This window comes from Enhydra lutris, unplaced genomic scaffold (genome assembly GCF_002288905.1).
Source record: "Enhydra lutris kenyoni isolate GAN:26980312 unplaced genomic scaffold, ASM228890v2 scaffoldscaffold9, whole genome shotgun sequence".
Taxonomy (NCBI): Eukaryota; Metazoa; Chordata; class Mammalia; order Carnivora; family Mustelidae; genus Enhydra; species Enhydra lutris.
The window spans coordinates 43058904-43076460 of NW_019154093.1; positions in this window are offsets into that span (position 1 = coordinate 43058904).

Sequence of the window (17557 nt, forward strand, 5' to 3'; positions counted from 1 at the left end):
GTATCAAATATACAAGCTTACCTTACACGTAAAAGGAGCTAGAAAAGGAATAGCAAATAGAGCCTAAAACCAGCAGAAGAAGGGAAATAATAAAAATTAGAGTATGAACAATATAGAGTATGAACAATATAGAAGCAAAAAAAAAAGGCAAAAACAGTAGAACAATGAATGAAACTAAGAGCTGGTTCTTTGAAAAAATTAATAAAACTGATAAAATATTAGGCTTATCAAAAAGAAAAGATCATAAATGAATAGGAGAGTTAAATCAGAAAGAGGAGAGATCTCAACCAACACCACAGAAATACATTTACAAGAGAGTATGAAAAACTGTATGCCAACAAACTGAGCAATCTTGAGGAAATGGACTAATTTCTAGAAACATACGAATTATGAAAATTGAAGAAATAGAAAATTTGAACAGACCCATAACCAGCAACAATACCAAAACTGTAATAAAAAATCTCCCAACAATACATTATGTTTATAAAAAAAAAATTTAAAAAAATCTCCCAACAAGCAGAAGTCCGGGGCCAGAGGGCTTCCAAGGGGAATTTTATCAGAGCCTTTTCTTTAGTAGTTTTCACATTTAGTGTGCATCCCAATGCATGGCTCAAACTCACAACCCTGAGATGAAGACCTGAGCCAAAATCAAGAGTCAGACACCCAACTGAGTGAACCTCCTGGGTCTCCCTTTACCATACATTTAAAGAAGTTAATACTTATTCTCAAAGTGTCCCCAAAATAGAAATGGAAGGAAAACTTCCAAACCCATTCTAGAATGCCAGCATTACCTTGATTCCAAAACCAGACAGACCCCACTCTAAAAGAGAATTACCAATATCCCTGATGAACATGGATGCAAAAATTCTCAACAAGATACTAGCAAATCAAATTCAACAGTATATCGAAAGAGTTATTCACTATGATCAAATGGGATTTATTCCTGGCTACAGGGGTGGTTCCATATTCACAAATCAATCAACATGATATACCACATTAATAAAGGAAAGAATAAGAACCATATGATCCTCTCAATAGATACAGAAAAAGCACTTGACAAAATAACCATCCTTTCTTAGTAAAAACCCTCAACCCAGTAGATATAGTTGGAACACACCTCAACATCATAAAGGCCATATATGAAAAACCCACAACTAATATCATTCTCAATGGACAAAAACAGCTTTTCCTCAATGGTCAGGAACAAGACACTATATTACTACTTAGCATAGTACTGGAAGTCTTACCCTCAACAATTAGACAACAAAAAGAAAAGGCATCCAAATCAGCAAGGAAGAAGTCAAACTTTCACCATTTGCAGACATGTTACTCTGTAGAAAACCTGAAAGACTACACACACACACACACAAGCTAGAAGTAATACATAAATTCGGCAAAGTCACAGGATATAAAATCAGCATACAGAAGAAATATGTTGCTTGTCTATACACCAGTAATTAAGCAGCAGAAAAAGAAACCAAGGAACCAATCCCATTTACAATTGCAACAAACCCCATAAGTTACCTAGGAATAAACCTAACCAAAATAATCTGTACTCTGAAAACTATAGAAAACATAAAAACTTGAAGAGGACACATACAAAAATGGAATAACAAACATTCCATGCTCACGGAGTGGAAGAACGATTATTGTTAAAATGTCTATACCACTCAAAGCAAACTATGCATTTAATGCAATCCCTATCAAAATACCACCAGCAATTTTCACACAGCTAGAACAAACAATCCTAAAATTTGCATGAAATCACCAAAAAACCCAAATAGCCAAAGTAATCCTAAAAAAGAAAAGCAAAGCTAGAGACATCACAATTCCAGACTTTAAGGTACATTACAAAGCTATAATTATTGAGTACCATCCTGATGGTACTGGTGGTACTGGCACAAAAACAGACACATAGATCAATGGAACAGAGAAGAAAACCCAGAAGTGGACCTACAGCTATATGGTCAACTAATCATTAACAAAGCAGGAACAAAATCCAATGGAAAAGGACAATCTCTCCAACAAATGGCAAATGGTGTTGGGAAAACAGAAACATGCAGAAGAATGAAATTGAACCACTTTCTTAGACCATACACAAAAATAAATTTAAATTGGATGAAAGACCTAAATGTGAGACACAAAAACATAAAAATCCTAGAGGAGAACATAGGCAACAACGTCTTTGACCTCGGCTGTAGCAACTTCTTCCTAGATACATCTCCGAAGGCCAGGGAAATGAAAGGAAGAATGAACTATTGGGACTTAATCAAAATTATAAACATCTGCACAGCAAAGGAAATAATCAACAAAACTAAAAGGAAGTCTATGATTGGGATTTGCCAATGACATGTCTGATAAAGTGTTAGTATCCAGAATCTATAAAGAATTTATCAAACTCAACACCCAAAAAACAATCCAATTAAGAAATGGGCAGAAGACATGATAGATATTTATCCAAAGAAGACATCCAGATGGCTAACAGACACATGAAGAAATTCTTAACACCACTCATCATCAAGGAAATACAAATCAAAACCACAATGAGATACCACTGTACACCTGTCAGAATGGCTAAAATTAACAGCACAGGAAACAACAGATGTTGGCAAGGATGCAGAGAAAAGGGAACCCTCTTCCACTGATGGTGGGAATGCAATCTGGTACAGCCACTGTGGAAAACAGTATGGGGTGTCCTCAAAAATTTAAAAATAGAACTTCCCTACAATCCAACAATTACATTACTAGGTATTTACCCAAGGATACAAAAAGAGATTCAAATGGCTACATTCACCATGATGTTTATAGCAGCATTATCAAAAAGAACCAAACTATGGAAAGATCCCAAGTGTCCATCAACAGATGAATGGATAAAGAGGTAGTATAAAAATATGTATATACAATGGAATAAATCATTATATTCCATTGTATATACATTGTGTATACATTGCATATACAATATATCCATTGTATATATTATATAAAAAAGAATGAAGTCTTGCCATTTGCAAGGATGTGGATGGAACTAGAGTGTTTTATGCTAAGCAGTATAAGTCAGTCAGAGAAAGAAAAATACCATATGACTTCAGTCATATGTGGAATTTAAGAAACAAAAAGAGATGAACATTTATGGGAAGGAGAAAAAAAAGAGATAATGGGCAGCAAACCATAAGAGACTCATAAGTCTAGAGAACAAACCGAGGGTTGATGGAGGTGAGTGGGGATGAGGGAAATGGGTGATGGGTATTAATGGCACTTGTTATGATGAGCACTGGGTGTTGTATGTAAGTGATGAATCAATAAATTCTACCCCTGAAACCACTATTATACAATATGTTAACTAATTAGAATTTAAATAAAAATTTAAACTAAAAGCAGAGTATTACACAGAAATTATAAATTAAATAGAATATAATCCAAATGTACATTTGAACTTACAATACGTAACTCCAAAAATTCACCTATGAATTCTAAACATAAGGCTTCTAGACATATAAATGTATTCCAAAGTCATATGATGGTGAAAATAATTATTATAGTACCCTTGATAGTATTAAGGAATTTTATAACTATCAAATAAGACTTTTTAGTCACAAGGAACACAAGTGAACTTAAGCTACTTTATGAAAAAAGTGAGCAAGTATCTTTTAAGTGTATTGAAGTGCTTCATGGATCCTAGGGGCAGGAATGGAGTCAGTTTTAGGAAGTGTCTAGGACCCAAACAGTCCTTAGAAATCCATGAAAATACTTTTTTCTACCTTTCACTCTACTTCTCTCTGTTATGTTTCATTTTTTTCTCATTCTGTAGCCTAGCTTTCTCTGCTTCTTTGATCCATGATAGAATAAGACTTAGTATTTATGTATTTGATTTCTTGTGACTTATATAAAGTGACTGGCTAGGGCCATTACAGCCAGCGTGGGGACTGTCCCAGACTACAAACATGATTCTTAGTTGCCTACATCTGTGAATTGATGGTTTATAACATAGCTGGTATGTTTCTAGTAATTTTAATGAACATTTAAGGAATGTGCCATATCATCAAATTGCTAAAAGGGAAAAGATTATTCCAAGACGCTTCAGGATTTAAATAATAGCTGTTTATATGACCTCTGGAGTGATGTCCAATAACACGAATGCATTACCCATGATCAAATACTACAAAAGGTCTTTGGAGACTGAAGATTAAATCCTATAGAAAGCACTTTCTTTTTTTTTTTTTTTTTAAATGTTAAAGATTTCATTCAACTCATTAATGAATGAGGGAACAAATAAGATGTTAAAACTGATGTAAGGCAGAATTTGAAGAACATACATATAGGCAGTTAGAAATGCTTAAAAGAATTTGCTAATAGATATAAAACTTTAATTACTTATAGGACAAAAAAGTCTAAGGGGGCATCTTTTCCTGGAGCAGAAATCAACTGTAGTTCATTGTTTTTTTGCATTACTATCCATTTTCTATAATTAGACTTTTAAGTTTACAGAACTGTAAAACAGCCTAGCCAATAGCCCTTCAGATAATGCCCTCAGAATCCATTAGATAATACCTAACACTCCACTGAAAGGACACTCAGTCATTCCTTTTATCCATTTCAATGAGGTTTTTTTTTTTTAATTAACATAGAATTCATTATTTGTTTCAGGGATACAGGCCTGTGATTCATCAGTCTTAAACAATTCACAGCACTCACCATAGCACATACCCTCCCCAATGTCCATCATCCAACCATGCCTCCTTCCACCCTCTTCCACTCCAGCAAATCTCAGTTCATTTCCAGATTAAGAGTCTCTTATGGTTTGTCTCCCTCTCTGGTTTCATCCTGTTTCATTTTTTCCCTCTCTTTCCCCATGATCCTCTGCTTGTTTTCTCAAATTCTACATATCAGTGAGATCTTTTGATAATTGTCTTTCTTTGACTAATTTATTTCTTTTAGCATAATACCCTCTAGTTCCAACCATATCTTTGCAAAAGGCAAGATATCATTTTTTGATGACTGCATAATATTCAATTATATATATTTATAGAATATATATATTCAATTTGATATATATGTATATCAAATTGAATATATATATTCAATATCATATCTTCTTTATCCATTCATCTGTTGATGGATACCTAGGCTTTTTCCACAGTTTGGCCACTGGGGACATTACTGTTATAAACATTGGGGTGCCCATGCCCTTCAGATCACTACATTTGTATCTTTGGAGTAACTATCCAGTAGTGCAATTCCTGGGTTGTAGGGTAGCTCTATTTTAAACTTTTTGAGGACCCCCCACACTGTTTTGCAGAGTGGCTGCACCAGCTGGCATTCCCACCAACAGTGTAGGAGGGTTCCCTTTTCTCCGCATCCTTGCCAGCATCTGTCATTTCCTGACTGGTTAATTTTAGCCATTCTGACTGGTGTGAGGTGGTATCTCATTGTGGTTTTGATTTGTATTTCCCTGATGTCAAGTGATGTGGAGCACTTTTTCATGTATCTGTTGGACATTTGGATGTCTTCTTCACAGAAATGTCTGCTCGTGTCTTCTGCCCATTTCTAGATTAGATTATTTGTTCTTTGGGTGTTGAGTTTGATAAGTTCTTTATAGATTTTGGTACTAGCACTTTATCTGATGTATCATTTGCAAATATCTTCTCCCATTCTGTCAAGTGTCTTTTGGTTTTTTTGACTGTTTCCTTTGCTGTGCAAAAACTTTTTCTCTTGATGAAGTCCCAGTAGTTCATTTTTGCCTTTGTTTCCCTTGCCCTTGGCAATGTATCTAGGAAGAAGTTGCTATGGCTGCGGTTGAAGAGGTTGCTGCCTGTGTTCTCCTCAAGGATTTTGATGGATTCCTGTCTCACATTTAGGTCTTTCATCCATTTTTAGTCTACTTTTGTATGTGGTTTAAGGAAATAGTCCAGTTTCATTCTTCCGCAGGTGGCTGTCCAATTTTCCCAACATCATTTGTTGAAGAGACTGTCCTTTTTCCACTGGATGTTCTTTCCTGCTTTGTCAAAGATTAGTTGACCATAGAGTTGAGGGTCCATTTCTGGGTTCCCTATTCTGTCCCATTGATCTATGTGTCTGTTTTTGTGCCAGTACCATACTGTCTTGATGATTACAGGATTTTCATAGAGTTTGAAGTCCGGAATTGTGATGTCACCAGCTTTGGTTTTCTTTTTCAACATTCTCCTGGATATTCAGGCTCTTTTGTGGTTCCATACAAATTTTAAGGTTATTTGTCCCAATTCTGTGTATGAAGTTGATGATATTTTGATAGGGGTTGCATTAATTGTGCAGATTGCTTTAGTAGCCTAGACATTTTCATAATATTTGTTCTTCCTATCCATGAGCATGGAACATTTTTCCATTTCTTTGTGTCTTCCTCAATTTCTTTCATGAGAATTCTATAGTTTTCTGAGTATAGATTCTTTGCCTCTTTGGCTAGATTTATTCCTAGGTATCTCATGGTTTTGTGTACAATTGTAAATGGGATTGACTCCTTAATTTCTTTCTTCTGTCTTGCTGTTGGTGTATAGAAATGCAACTGATTTCCATGCATTGGTTTTATATCACTTTATTGAATTCTTATATGAGTTATAGCACTCTTGCAGTGGAGTCTTTTGGGTTTTCCACAAAAACTATCATATCATCTGCAAATTGAGAGTTTGACTTCTTCTTTGCTGATTCGGATGCCCTTTATTACTTTTTGTTGTCTGATTGCTGAAGCTAGGGCTTCTAGTACTATGTTGAACAGCAGTTGTGATAGTGGACATCCCTGCTATGCTCCTGACCTTAGGGGAAAAGCTCTCATTTTTTTCCCATTGAGAATTATATTCGCTGTGGGTTTTTCAAAGATGGCTTTATGATATTGAGGTATATATATACCCTCTATCCCTGCACTGTGAAGAGTTTTTTTTTAAAGATTTTATTTATTTATTTGACAGACAGAGATCACAAGTAGGCAGAGAGGCAGGCGGGGGGGGGGCAGGCTCCCTGCTGAGCAGAGAGCCCAATGTGGGGCTCGATCCCAGGTTCCTGGGATCATGACCTGAGCCGAAGGCAGAGGCTTTAACCCACTGAGCCACCCAGGCACCCCTATTGTGAAGAGTTTTAATCAAGAAAGGATGATGTATTTTGTCAAATGCTGTTTGTGCATCCATTGAGAGGATCATATGGTTCTTGTCCTTTCTTTTATTAATGTAATGTATCACACTGATTGATTTGTAGATGTTGAACCACCCCTGCATCCCAGGAATAAATCCCACTTGGTCATGGTGAATAGTCCTTTTAATATACTGTTGGATACTATTAGTGAGTATCTTGGTGAGAATTTTTGCATCCATATTCATCAGGGATATTGGTCTGTAAATCTCCTTTTGGGTGGGGTCTTTAGTTTGGAGATCAAGATCATATGGCCTCATGAAATGAGTTTGGAAGTTTTCCTTCCATTTCTATTTTTTGGAACAGTTTCAGAAGAATAGGTATTAATTTTCTTTAAATGTTTGGTAGAATAGGGAAGTTCTCTGCTATAATTTGCTCCATATACCTTTTGTTCCTCTATTTCTTATTCTGGTATCCCAATTACTCTAATATTGTTTCACTTTATGGTATCACTTATCTCTCAGATTCTTCCCTCATGATCCAATAATTTGTCTTTTTCTCAGCTTCTTTATTCTCCATCATTTGGTCTTCTATATCACTAATTCTCTTCTTCTGCCTCATTTATCCTAGCAGTTAGAACCTCCATTTTTTATTTCACCTCATTAATAGCCTTTTTGATTTTGACTTGGTTAGATTTTATTTCTCCGGAAAGAGTTTCTCTAGTATCTTCCATGCTTTTCTCAAGCCCAGATAGTATCTTTATAATTGTTATTCTGAACTCTTGTTCTGACATCTTACTAATGTCCATATTGATTAGATCCCTGGCAGTTGGTACTGCCTCTTGTTATTTTGAAGTGAATTTTCCATTTTATCATTTTTTCAGAGAAGAATAGATGAATGAGAGAACAAAAGGCTAAAAGGGTAACAAGGACCCCAGAAACATATACACTAAAAAAATTAGAAGAGACCCAAAACTGGGTGGAACAGAAAAAAAAAAAAGAAAGAAAGAAAGAAAAAGAAAAGGAAGAAGAATATGATCAGGCTGGTGAATAGAAAAGAGCCATATGCTAGATTTTTGGTGTATTTTGGTCTGTTAGAAGAAACTGCCTCTCAAAATTTTAAAGAAAGTAAAACTTATATATATACAAAAATAAGGCTAAAGACAATGGAGGAATGGACCATGAAGGTAAAAATGAAAATTTAAGAAGATTTTAGGAAAAGATAAGTTGGTTGAAAAAAGAAAGAAGAAAAAATAAATTTAAAAAAGAGAACTATTATGATCAAGCAGGTGGATAGAACAAAGTCATACACTAGATTTAGGGCATATTTTAGTTAGTGGAATCTGTATCCCAAAATTTTGAAGAAAGAAAAACTTACATATGTACAAAAAGTAAGGTTAAATACAAGGAAGGGTTAGAATATGACTGTAAGAATGAAAAAAAGAAGATGTTCACTCGATCTTAGCCAAAGGCCGAGAAGCAATGAAAAAAAAAAGATTTTAAAAAAGAAATTGATAAGTCAGTTGAAAAAGGAAAGAAGATAAATTTTATTTTTTATTTTATTTTTTTTTAAATATTTTATTTTTATTTATTTATTTGACAGAGAGAGAGATCACAAGTAGGCAGAGAGACAGAGAGGGGAGGGGAAGCAGGCTCCCTGCTGAGCAGAGAGCCCGATGCGGGACTCGATCCCAGGACTCCGGGATCATGACCTGAGCTGAAGGCAGAGGCCCAACCCGCTGAGCCACCCAGGCACCCATATTTTAAAAAAAGAAATAGAACAAGAAAGAAAGTAAAGTAAAGTAAGGAAGAAAAAACTTTGAAAGACTAAAGGATCATGTGGGGGGAAAGTCATGAATTCTGTGTGCTCTATTCCCCTAGCACTGGAGTTTTACAGTTCTCATTGATTAGTAAACTTGGTCTTGGCTGGATGTTCTTGATGATCTTCTGGGGGAGGGGCCCACTGCAGTGATTCTCAAGTGTCTTTCCCCAAGGTGGAATTGTGCTGCCCTTGCCAGGGGTTGGGCTAAGGAATCTGCTCAGTAACTTTTGTTCCCTTGGGTCTTTCTGTATAGCTTTAGAGGTCAAGAATGAAAATGGTGGCCTCCCAATCTCTGGCCCTGGAGGAGTGAGAGTTCAGGGCCCCAGTCATCAGTGAGCCCTCAGAGAAAAGCAATCACTCCTCTCTTCCTGGTCTCTGGCCACACTCCATGCTCACCAATTTATTTATTTTCCAATTTAAACAATTAGTAAACTCACTGAGACCTGTATTATTGTTTACAAAAATGCAATATATGCAAATTAACTGTGCTAAATAAGAAAATCCATTTCAAATATCTTCTAGACTCAAAAAGAACACACACATTACATATTTTTATCATTTTATTAGGAATAATTCCAAATGGGTTATGAAGAAAACTTACTGAGTTTGATAAGTTTTTCAAAAACTCTTAATGAAGATGTGTTCACCAATAAACAATAAACATCAGCAGAACTATCATATACTGGGCAAAGAGTCAGGCTGATACCAAAAAGCAACATGCAACATAAAAAAGATACAATATAAAGGAAGACAATCTGCTGGGTATTAAAAATCATCTCAATATGAACTCTTTGCAACCAGCACTGAACTAATTAGCTATCAAATCCAAACCACACTAAGGTAAGCTTGGCTGATGAAAGCCAGGTTCAATAAGGGGGTAAAAATAGAAGTTCCTCAGTGCAAGAGATCTGAATAGTGTTTTGGAGCATTTCCCTGGCTGGTACAAGCAGTATTAGAAAAACTTTTTGGCAAGGGAGAAAAATAAATACAAATGGAATGCTACATTTTTTTAAATCAGCAGACCGCCCCAGGAATGATAAAGGTATCAGTAAAGTAGCAAGGGGAAAACTTTAAAACATTATTTTGTGTGGGCTCAAAAAACATTCAAAACGGATTTATTTAAAGGTGTCACAATAGCTATGTCCAGGCATTTAGGCTTAAGGGAATTAAAATTAAAAGAGGACACTTTTTTCCCAAGTTAAGGAGAATTTCTTTAAAACCAAGCATATTGCTAAATAGCAATATTACACTTGGTAAACAATAATTGGCAACAAAATAAGTTTAAAAGCTGTAATATTCTGCCCAAACCAGTCCCAGATACCAGGCCTGTGACTGAGCATTTGTATCTCTGGCATATGGTCTTGTTTGGAGTCTCCAAACAATGTAAATTTCTGCAGTGCACTCTCCTGCCACTCCTCCTGGGAGAGGAAGGGTAGTCTCCCCGGATCTGTCACTTGTTGGGTACCTGCTCAATGAGTAGTGGCCTGACTGTGCTGCGGATCATGGTTTATGGCAACCCTGAGCTGAGAGCCCACTCCTTGGCTCACTCTTTGCAGCCAGCTTGGCTCTAATACTTGGGAGCTCTGCTGCACTCAGGCTTATGGGTCTTTCTGTGACCCTGAGGATTCTGAGGCCACTGTTTGTCACATAAAAACATTTTAGCAGACCATCAAAGATCATGAATATTTTAAAAAAATATTTTATTTATTTATTTAACAGAGAGAGAGAGAGAGAGAGAGAGAGAGAGAGAGCGGGCACGCATATAAGCAGGGGGAGCAACAGAGGGAGAGAGAGAAGCATGCTCCCACTGAGCAAGGAGCCCCATGTGGGGCTGAATCCCAGTATCCCAGGATCATGACCTGAGCCGAAGGCAGATGCTTAACCAACTGAGTCACCCAGGCAGCCCAAAGACCATAAATATTAACACAGTTTTATACACCTATACATATCCTTTTATATCTTAAAGTGGAAAAAAGAACCATTTATTAACTTGACTTAAAGATATCATTTATTCCATAGCACATTAAAATAAGAACCAAAAATATATAAACTTAAAATTATGCTCAGTAATCAAGGTTTTAATATTCTATCCAAGAAACAATCTAGGCTTGTCATGATAATAATTAATTAACCCAAACTAGTTAAATTTCCTAAAGGTCTTTGCAATTACCTTTAATCTGACATAATTGAAAACAGACTTACTGTTGGAAAAAAATGTTTGTTAGAATTATGATTCAATTTAGTGGAAGCCAAATTTATTAATTTTAAAAATCTTAAAATATATGTAGGAGTTAGGCTAGCCAACTTGACCAATAAACCAATATAAAGAGTCAGGAAATTCAGACTAATTTATATCTTCATTAAAAAATAAAGTACTGAGGTGCCTGCTGGCTCAGTTGGTAGAGCATGTGACTCTTGATCTTGAGGTCATGAGTTTGAGCCCCACATTGGGGGTAGAGATTTCTTAATAAATAAAAATTTGAAAAAAAATGTTTACATGTTAAAAACTTTCTAAACTGTACATATAGTACAATATATATACTTAATACCGATAAGCAAAGAAAATAACAGATAGCTGTTTTTTTTCATTAACCCAAATTACTAGGCCTCTCTGATCTGCCCAAAGATTCATCTTACTTATGTAAACTTGAATTTTTAAAAATGTTTCTGGCTAGCAGTTTGTATATGAATGATTTTTTTTCTCCTTTAAAGTCTAACCCATGTGGCTCAGTCAATTAAGCATCTGCCTTCGGCTCACATCATGATCCCAGGGTCCTGGGACTGAGCCCCACATCGGGCTCCATGCTCATCATGGAAGTGTGCTTGCCCTTTCCCTCTGCTCCTCCTGCTCACTCTCTTTCTCTCTCTCTAAAATAACTAAATAAATATTTACAACAAATAAAATAAAATCTTTAAAAAAGTTAACTTTTTAAATTTTCTGGTAATTTGGGGATTATTTCATTTATATGAGTGCTTATTTATAAACCAATCAGAAGAGAGATCTTTAATATGAGGCACAATCTAATCTGTTAATGTATACTGTATACTGCTCAGAAGTAGGAAAGCATTTCATAGGCGTACAATGAGAAGCAAAGGCCTTCCTTAATTAAAGACATGTAGACACACTGAGAACTTAAAACTTTCAGATGTAAAACAAATTTAGCCAAAGGCCGAAAGTAAATTTGCAAGTCTAGATCGCAAAGTGCTCCTCTCCTTCCCAACAGGTATTAAATTCTTAACTAATTAGAGCTCTCTCATATACAGACAAGGATGAACAAACCAGATTCCCTGTCATCTCTCACATAAGAGAAAATAAATTTCTGTCACGTACAGAGATCACCAAACGGACCATAAAAACACAGTCCTAATCATTGTCACCAGTGAAGATTAACTTACAGGCCGGGCCTGAAGTTAAAACCAAAAACAAACAAAAACAAAAAATGAAATCAGTAAGGAGGGCAAAAACTGTACAAATAGAGTCAAAAGGTCCTTACTGACACATGAGAATCACTCTGTGAGCCAAGAAAAACTGTATCTCAGCTTAAGTAGAGCTTGATGTACTGTGCTCAAGCAATGCAGTTTACTTGGCTGTATCTGTTGACCTACTTGGACATCTACGTAGATGACTTCTAAAACTTATAATTTTCAGAATGGTAAAATCATGGTGCATATAGATATAAAATAAACACATATGAAACATTTTATGTCATTAATCTGGGAGGGAACCAATATGATATTAAAACCAATTTAAGGGGTGCCTGGGTGGCTCAGTTGGTTAAGTGTCTGCCTTCATCTCAGGTCACGCATGATCCTAGGGTCCTGGAATTAAGCCCCATATCATGCTCTCTGCTCAGTGATGAACCAGCTTCAGCTTCTTACTCTGCCTGCTGGTGCTCTCTCCCTTTCTCTCTCTCTCTGCCAACTAAATAAAAATAAACAAACAAATAAACAAATCCAATTTAAACCTTAGAACTAGATGTCTCAAATATTGTTTCAAACAGCTAAACTTCAAGGTCTTTTTTACAGTTCATAATTAAGGAACAGGATTTTCTTTTCTTTTTTTTTTAATTTCAAGTTTTTATTTAAATTGCAGTTAGTGAACATACAGTGTAGTAGTAGTTTCAGGTGTAGAATTTGGTGATTCATCACTTACATACAACACCCAATGCTTATCACAATATGTGCCCTCCTTAAAACCCATCATCCATTTAGCTCATTTCTCCACCTCAGGATTTTATATTATTAAATGTTTTTCATCTCCAACTTTATCTAAAAAGTTTCTTCTAAATGGCTTCAGGGACACCTGGGTGACTCAGTCGGTTACACATCTGACTTTGTTTTTTTTTAAAGAACAGACATATTTTAAGGTACAGAGCTTTAAGAAAGAAAATTAATTTGCCATATTTTTATTAGATTGTAATAGCTAAGTAATAGTGCATAAAATCATATATCACAAAAATATAAACCATATATGTAACTGAGCTGTCTCAGTAGACTTTGATAATAGCATATATATACTGCATCATAGACTCAATTACCAAGAAAAAAAACACAACTGATCAAGAAAACGGAAATTCACTACAAAACAGTGTAAATTAAGGTACTGTTTTGTGTAAATAAAGTGTAAATAAAGGTACTATTTTGCACCTAAAATCACCTCTTGATTTCAGTTCAGGTCATGATCTTAGGGTTGTGAGGTTGAGCCTGGAGTTGGCTCCAGGCTCAGAGTGGAGTCTGCTTGTCCCTCTCCCTGGGCTCCTCACTGCACTGCTCTCTTTCTCAAATAAATAAATAAAAAAATAAATGGCTTCAGAATTCTACTCCTTCTATACCTCCATCTTAACCTATCCAGTTCCTTATGATATTACTTAGTTAGGAAGGCATGTAATTCTAAGATCATAAACAAGATTTCTTTTCTTTTTTTTTTTAAGATTTTATTTATTTATTTGGCAGACAGAGATCACAAACAGGCAGAGAGGCAGGCAGAGAGAGAGGAAGGGAAGCAGGCTCCCTGCCGAGCAGAGAGCCCAACGTGGGGCTCTATCCCAGGACCCTGAGATCATGACCTGAGCCGAAAGCAGAGGCTTTAACCCACTGAGCCACCCAGGTGCCCCTGTAAACAAGATTTCATTTACTTGACTGGAATAGAAAAATGGAAGAGAAGAAATATCAGAAATGTCATACAATATATAGAATGTAATATACCTTTACAAGAGGGATATGGGGCATGGAGCATGTAATATTCTGCTTCTACATTTGATATTTCAAAATAACTCAGTTACCGTATTTCACTGATTCCAAAATGCACATTTTTTTCATATTTAACATCTCAAAAATCTGGATAACGTTTATGTTCATAGCCATTGGCTGTTTTTTTCCACATTTGTTATCTTTTCAATTGGGATGCATCTTATAATCAATGGCATCTTAGGTGAAATACGGTATTGTTTGTCCTGGAAATGCTATTCCATGACATAAAGATGTTAGAACAGACTAGAAACAGTTTAGGTGCTGGAAGCTAATGAAACTATGTTCATAATCACAATCTAGGCTTTGAACAAAATTGTAGGTAAAGAAAAACTTGTTTCATTTGCATAATATGTAATGGTGAACAAACCAGACACAGCTACAGTTCCCATAAAACTCAGTGACTACAGCAACATCGTCCAACAGAAATATAATATGATCTTATGTAATTATAAATTTTTTAATAGTCACATTTAAAAAAGTAAAAAGAGGGGCATGTGGCTGGCTCAGTTGGCAAAGCATGACACTCTAGTTTGAGCCCCAAGTTAAGTGTAGAGATTACTTAAAAAAAGACAAGGCAAAGGGGGAAAAAGGTAAAAAGCAGTAGGTGAAATTAATGTTAAGAATATAGTTTTATTTATCCCAATATGCCCAAATATTATTTCAACAATTAGTACTTTTTAAATTGTTAATGAGATATTTTAGTTTATTTTTCTGACTAAGTCTTTGAAATAGGGTGTGTGTTTTATACTTTACAACATATCTCAATTCAGATTGGCCGTTATCTCAACTATCCCATTTAGCTATATTACACAGCACATGTCTAGAGACAGAGATGAACGTGTTTTTTGTTTTTAAATATTTATTTTAGAGAAAGAGAAAGAAAGCATGGGGCGAAGGGAAAAGCAGAGTGAGAGAGAGGGTGAGCACAAATTGGGGGAGGGACAGAGAAAGAGGGAGAGAATCCTCGAGCAGACTCCCCACTAAGCACGGTGTCCAATACCAGGCTTGATCCAGACCTTGAGATCATGACCCAAGCTGAAACCAATCCAAGCCAGATGCCCAATGGACTGAGCCATCTAGGTGCACCAAGATGAAATTATTTTTTAATCAATATATTTTTTTTGTAGCTACTTTTCTTTGGAGGGGAGATATTTTTATTTTTTGAAGAGGTAAAATATACCAAATTTCAAAAGCACCAGGATATTCAGTGAAGAATAAGCCTTCTTTAATCCTGTTCCCAGCAACCCTCCTCCTGTAGGCAACTGCTTTTAGTAATTCTGTTCATTTGCAAATATATCCATATATTTTTCTCCTTTGTTTTCCACACAAATAGTAGCACACTATATACCCCTGGGCACTTTCTGTTTTTGTTTTTACTTAATATATTTTGGAGATCTTTCCATAGCAATCAATGTACACAGAGCTTCCTCATTCTCTTTAACAGCTGCATTATCAATACAGTATAGTTTATTTAACCTTTCAATGGTAAATAAGGTATTTGTAATCTTTGGTTATTGTAAAGACTGCTCCTGGGGAGCCTGGGTGACACAGTGGGTTGGAGGTCTACCTTTGGCTTTGGTCCTGGTCTCTGGGTCCTTGGGGTCCAGCCCTGCATGGGAAAGACTGCTTTTCCCTCTCCCTCTGCCTGCCACTCCCCCTGCTTGTTCTCTGTCCCCTCCTCTCTGTCAAGTAAACAGATAAAATCTTAAATAAAAAGACTGTTGCTTTGAATATTCGTGCACATAAGTCAATTCATACTCAAAGGACTGTATGTATTTGTAGGATAGATACCTAGAAATAGAACTGCTGGATGTAATTACAAGAATTGCTAGAACACACACTTCCTGTACAGATAACATTTTATTCACCATTGTACCCCTAGAACCTAGAATAATATTTGGCACATTCTAGACATCCAATACTTATTTGTTGAATGAATTTATAAAGTAGGAATTGAGGCTTGTTTTTTTCATTCTTTCAGCAGTTACTGATTTAATCTGAATGGTACTTTTTGGATCTGATGTTTGTATTATTACTTTGAGCATTTCTTTTTTAGGAAGTCTGACCACTCCTTCTCACTTGTTTTTCCTCCCTCTATCACATCTCTCCCCCATCTGACTTAGAGGCAAAACAAAGCTGGGGAAATTACACTAATATTTAGGGCAGTTTTATTTTTTTTTTAAAGACTTTTGAGAGATATTTGAGAGATAGCGGGAAAGAGTGATATATAGAGCATATAAGAGGGGGGAGGACAGAGGGAGAAGGCCCAGCAGACTACCAGCTTAACTATGCTCAGCAGAGAGCCTTACAAGGTACGCAAGGCAAGGTTTCATTCCAGGACCCTGAGATCCTGACCTGAGTCAATGTCAGAGACTTAACCCACTGAGCCACACAGGCATTTAGGGCAGACTTTTTTTTTTTTTTTTTTTTTAAGATTTTATTTATTTATTTGACAGGGAGAGATCACAAGTAGGCAGAGAGGCAGGCAAAGAGAGAGAGAGGGGGAAGCAGGCTCCCTGCTGAGCAGATAGTAGGGCAGACTTCTTAAGACAAAGAGTATTAGGGCTATAGACAGTCATCACTTAATGGTACAAGGATCAACTCACCAGAAATAGATGCTAAACTTACATGCATTTAATAAAGTAGCTTCAAACTATAAATGAGAATATTGATTACAGGGAGAAAAAAATGAAATCTATCATCATAGCAGATTCAACACTCTTAATTATTGATAGCCCATATATGTCATTGTGTCAGAACACGTCTTCAAATCGTTACTGAATGTTAATACACTGTAAGGGTATAGGGTGCCAATATTTTCTAATGGGTGCTCAAAATACTTATGTATGAAAGATCCAAGGAAGCACAAACGAAAATACCTGTAATAAACACCCCTAGCAAATCTGAATGTAGTCGGAAGTTTGTGAAAAGAACATGGATTTTTTTTTTTCAAAAGCAATTTACAAAACTTCCAGCTAGTAGCACTTGCTGAAGAAGTGAAGAGAGTGAGAGAGCCACATCTGAAACAGAAAAGGCAAACAGGAGGGACATGTAAACATTTTAACATTCACTCAGAAAACATTGAATACTTCCTACATGCAAGAATTCCACTAATTACCATCCACTCCAGATCTTCAGAGTTCAAAGAGCCTCAGGAACAAATTATTTTTTAAAAGTAATTCAGATACATATTACTCAAAACTTTCAGACACATCAAGCTCACCACAGGACGAGAAAATGACCGCTAGAGAATTTGGGTTCAGGCAGCGAGGACAGCTATGAGCATTTGGCGGGGTCCTAGGGCAGCCAAGCAACTGTTCCTTCCTACAGGCGGGAGTGTGGTCAGCTATGCCGAGAAGGGGCCTGGGGGAAGCTTATGCGCAGGCGCGTGCCG